This window comes from Telopea speciosissima, chromosome 8 (genome assembly GCF_018873765.1).
Source record: "Telopea speciosissima isolate NSW1024214 ecotype Mountain lineage chromosome 8, Tspe_v1, whole genome shotgun sequence".
Taxonomy (NCBI): Eukaryota; Viridiplantae; Streptophyta; class Magnoliopsida; order Proteales; family Proteaceae; genus Telopea; species Telopea speciosissima.
Window position 1 is genome coordinate 23,014,828 of NC_057923.1, and position 5,891 is coordinate 23,020,718.

Here is a 5,891-nt window from a genome sequence, read left to right on the forward strand (position 1 = left end):
TCTTATATTTCCCAAGGCCCCTTTTGTTCGTCGGATAAAAATGGGTGGGAAGTGTTTGCACAAAATAATAACCGCAAGCATACGGGTCAATTGTAGCTACGGGTCGAACTTAAGGAGATATACGCCACTCTATTTAACTAACTTAAAAGTAATGCAAAGTGAACCAAATTAAAGTGTTAAATTAAACTAATTAAACTAATGAAAATTAACGCATCCTAACTCACAAGCATCTAACGAATTGAATTGACATGAATTAAATTGGCGTCCTAACACATATCCATCTAACCTATCAAACTAACACAGATTGAAAGGGATAAATTGCAGCCACACACCACAACCATATAAAAAAAATAAAAGAAGAAGAAAGAGAATGAGATAGAAGAAGAGAGAAGGAGATAGAAGAGAGGGAGAATGAGATTAAGGGTTTAGAGAATAAAAACCTAGATGTGCTTGAAACGGATTAAACTTGCATGCATGAATTAATTAAGCCTTGCATGAACACTTGAATAAACTTACCATGGCTTCATCTTCTAAATCTCCAAGTCTTGTCATCAACATAGGAACTTAGACTAGAAAGCTTGAAACTAAACTAGAATTATTACAACCATATTGAAGACATGAATTGAAAGCATGAATCAAAAGCATTACAACCATGAAATAAAAATCATAAAAGCAAACTAGAACTTAGAAAACCAAAAATCACAAATTAGAAGGAGAAGAAGAGAAGAAATTTCACTAAGTGAATGAACAAACTTTACAAGAGAAGTAGGGGGGTATTTATAAGGGGAAAGGAGGAGAAGAAAGAAGAGAGAAGAGGGAAGTGGTAGGAGAAATATTCCCTAAGAAAAGAGAATATTCTCTTCTCTTTCCTCCTTTACAATGCTTGACTCCCAAGAAAAAAGAGAAAAAATAGAAAGAGGGAGAGAAGAGGATCTTAGCAACATAAACCTTCTATTTTTACAAAAGTAACTTTCTAGTTCTAACTTGTGCTTCCTTTTCTTTGTAGATATCTTCTCCAAGCAATGAGATCAAGGCATCTTTGACTTTTCAACCTTCCATAGATGAGAGAATATCTTTCAAAAGAAATCTATCCCACGTAGAATTCCAAAATTGCTCTTGAAAAGTTGGAGGAGAGAGAAAGCAAGGGTGATGACTAGGATTTTCACTCAATCAAATAACACAATGCCCATCATGTCCTCAAGCAAAATCGTGGAGCACTGGGTGCAGCCCAATAAAAATTGTGGACAGTAGTGGGCCTTAAAAAATAATGGAATCTAGTGGCAGTGTGGGTCCCTCCATGTGGGTAGCAATCCTTCTCTCTCTTCAAGAATGAAAAATTGCCGTAACGGTCTTGTACTTGCAGTAGATCTCCACCATTGCTTAGAAATATCTTCTATAATGTCAAAAATGTTCTTGGGCAGTGGTAAAATGACTATGGGCTTGCACTACAGCTCCTTTCTGACCCATTATCCTTTCCTGGCCTGAAAAGAATAATCGATTACATGGTGGCCTAAACGAATGCGTACTTGCGTTCTGTCACATCCATCTTGCTCCACATTTAGTCCTCTTTACAGCCATGGAAAGAAAAATGGCAACTTTACTTGTAACTTGGGACATGCAGCTCCTGATAGTCTAGAACAGCCCAAAATAGTCCAAAACCTGAAAAGCACAAGAAAGCACCAAAGTAACTCTGTCCAATGTGATAAAATGTATGCTTTATGCCCTAAGATTTCACACATAAATGTGCTCATCAGATTCCCCCACACTTGAACGTTACTTGTCCTCAAGTAAAGCAAAAGAAAAACTAACCTAGAATGCAAAAAATCCTAACTTACTTTCGTAGGAATCATGGTTGCACTTAGCATGTGCAACAAGCCTTTAAACCCCAAGGTTACCCTTAGTGGACAAATTGTGTCTCGTGGGTGTTTGCAGTGAATATACACCCAAAATTCAATAAATCAAAAAGAATGATGTAAATTTTTCTCATGGCATAAGTAAGATAGTGCACACAATCTCAAAGAAATACTCAACTAAAGATCAAGGAGCCAAAGATTCCCTCACACTTGAATTTTATCACCCCACATCAATTCAAGCAACAAGCATGCATCAAGGTCAAGGGATATTCCTCATATTTTATGGACAGTACTCACCTTCAAGTAAACCACTCATAGCATCGATGGAACCAAAGACTTAGGCTTTGAGTATTTTTTACCATACTTTTTTTTTCAGACATTAAGGCAAAAGCTTTTTTTCTTTCTCAACCCCAAACTCTATTTCTACTCTACTACTGTTCTCTGAATGACATGATGGAGCATACACCAGACACCCAAATACTTGGTAGCTTCGCTTTTTGCATTTATCTAATAAGACTTTAAGACATTGATGCAAGAGTTTTTTTTTTTGAGTTTCCTTCCAAGGAATTTCGATCAAGTCACCCTGCTTCATGAGGCACAATGTCCTATCTAGTCCCAAGGAATTCCACTTTTCTTTCTGTTTCTCTTTTTTTTTTTTTTTTTTCTTTCATTCACTTTCATGCCTTGCCATAAATAAATTGGTCTCAACTACTAGCCAAAAGATCAAAAGGTCCATAAAACACATAGAAGAATCTAACCATCAAATGAAGTAGCACTCATATTTTCAAACTCAATCCCCATCACCGGATACAAACCAATTACCATCCTTGAAAATGAATTTTTTTATTATTTCGCATGCTAGGGCACCTAATTCCCTCTTTCTCTCGCTTTGCAATCAAAGAGACTTATGCACATAACCAAACTACCGCCACAATCAAAATTCACAAAATTCACCATTCAAGTCCAAGACACCCCCCACACTTAATTCATGCAATGTCCCCAATGCATGCAGAAAAGAAAGAGTAAGGACAAGGGAGGGCAAACATACCAGGAGGTCATTCTCCGAGGTAAAGAGGCTCATGGAGATCTATGACCTCTTCTACCAGTGGAGTAGGCATCTCAATGTATGGCTTCAATCTTTGGCCATTTACCCTGAAAGTAGCACATGTACTAGGATTGGCAACCTCAACAGCCCCATGAGGATAAACTTTTTAAACAATATAAGGGCCATCCCATCTAGAACGCAGTTTACCTGGAAAGATGTGCAAACGAGAATTGTACAATAAAACTTTTTGACCTACCTCAAAAGTTTTTCTCAAAATATTCCTGTTATGAAAAGCTTTGGTTTTTGCCTTGTAAATCCTTGCATTCTCATATGCATCATTCCTTAATTCATCCAACTCATATAGTTGGAGTTTCCTATGAGCACCTACAGAAAGTATATCAAAGTTGAGTTTTTTAATAGCTCAAAAGGCTTTGTGCTCAATCTCAACAGGTAAGTGACACGTCTTTCCATACACCAGATGGTACGGAGATTGACCAAGATCGGTCTTAAAGGCAGTCCTATGGGCCCACAACACATCTACCAACCTATTAGCCCAATCCTTACGGTTCGGGTTGATGGTTTTCTCAAGAATTTGTTTTATCTGCCTATTTGAGACCTCAACCTGGCCACTAGTCTAGGGATGGTAGGGTGGGCAACTTGTGAATGACACCATATTTCCTCATGAGGGCCTCAAAGGGCCGGTTGCAAAAGTGCTTGCCCAGATCACTAATGGTAGCACGGGGAGTACCAAAACGGGAGAAAATATTTTCCTTTAGAAATTTCACAACCACCTTGTGGTCATTGATCTTACAAGCAATAGCCTCAATCCATTTGGTCACATAGTTCACAGCAAGTAATATGTACAAGTTACCAAAAGAGTTAGGGAAAGGCCCCATGAAATCAATACCCCATACATCAAACACTTCAACCATCAGAATTGGGTTGAGGGGCATCATATTCCTCCTAAAAAGATGCCCTAAAGATTGGCATGAAGAACACGCCTTACAATAAGTAAAAGCATCTTTAAATAGACTAGGCCAATAGAATCCACACTATAAAACCTTGGCTGCAGTCTTATTAGGCCCAAAGTGGCCTCTACAAGCCTGATCATGGCAAAAAGATAAGACAGATTGTTGCTCATGATCAAGAACACATCTCCAGATTACTTGATCTGGACAAGTCTTAAAAAGATAAAGATCGTCTCAAAAGAAATATTTGACCTATGAAAAGAAATGATTCTTATCATGGGTAGACCAATGTGCAGGTGTCACACCCATAACCAGATAATTGACAATGTCAGTAAACTAAGGTTCACTAGACACTGCCATCAGATACTCATCAGAAAAGTTCTCGTTGACTGGAGAATCAACAGTCAAGGAATTAGGCAACCGAGATAGATGGTCTGCAACCAAATTTTCACTACCTTTCTTATCCCTAATTTTTAGATCAAATTCCTGCAACAAAAGGACCCACCTAATGAGGCGAGCCTTGGCATCTTTCTTCTACACAAGATATTTGATAGTTGCATGGTCAATGTAAATAATAACATCTGAGCCAATCAAGTAGGGCCTGAACTTCTTTAGAGCAAATACAATAGCCAAAAATTCTTTCTCAGTGGTAGTATAGTTGAGCTGTGCATCATCTAGAGTCCTATTAGTATAATAAATCACATGGGACAATTTGTTGGTTCTTTGCCCAAGAACAACCCCTATAGTAAAATCAGAGGCATCACACATAAGCTCAAATGGCACTGTCCATTTTGGAGCTTGCATAATGGGTGCTGAGATCAATGCTCTTTTCAATTGGTCAAAACTCTTATGACACTCAGAAGAGAAATCAAATGGACAATCCTTTGCCAAAAGAAAAGTGAGAGGTCTAGCTACCTGGCTAAAATCCTTGATGAATCTTCTGTAAAAACCTGCATGACCAAGAAAAGATCTAGTGTCTTTCACACTCTTGGGTGGTGGTAAATTGACAATAAGGTCCACCTTAGATCTATCAACCTTAATCCCTTCTTTGGACACAATGTGACCAAGAACTATACCTTGCTTCACCATGAAGTGGCACTTCTCCCAATTCAAGACCAAGTTCTTTTCTATGCATCTTTTGAGAACCAAAGAGAGATGATGCAAGCAATTAAAAAAGGTAGAGCCTTGAATAGAAAAGTCATCCATAAACACCTCTAAGAAGTGCTCTACCATATCAGAAAAGATACTCATCATGCACCTTTGGAACGTAGTAGAGGCATTGCAAAGCCTAAGGGCATGTGAATATGGTCTTGTGTTGGTCCTCTAAAGCAATAGGGATTTGGTTGTAGCCTGCATAACCATCAAAAAAGCAATAATATTCATGGCCTGCTAGTCTCTCTAACATTTGATCAATAAAAGACAAGGGGAAGTGGTCTTTCCATGTTGTCGCATTCAATTTCATGTAATCAATGCACACTCTCCATCTCATTTGGATACGGGTTGGAATCAATTCATTATTGACATTCTCAATTACAGTGACTCGTCTTTTCTTAGGCACAACCTGCACAGGACTCACCCATTTGATATCAGAAATAGGATAAATTATGCCATGATCCAAGCACTTTAAGATCTCTTTCTTGATTGCCTCTTTCATCACAGGATTAGCCCTTCTTTGGGGTTCATTAGAAGGATTGAAACTCTCCATCAGATAAATACGATGTTGAATAATGGAGGGGCTAATACCTTTGATGTCAGACATGATCCAACCAAGGGCTTCCTTATGGTCCTTTAGAAGCTTGATCAACTCTTGTTCTTGAATAGAAGTCAAATCAGAAGCAATAATAACAGGGAGAGTGTGATTTTGCCCTAGGAAGACATACTTGAGGTTGGAGGGCAATGCCTTTAACTCTAATGTGGGGGGCTCAATAATAGAGGGTTTGGGAATGGAGGTGAATAGGGGTCTAAGGGGCTTCAATGGTGGTTGGATGCTCCAGACCTCAGATAAGGTGGTATCATCAATACCTT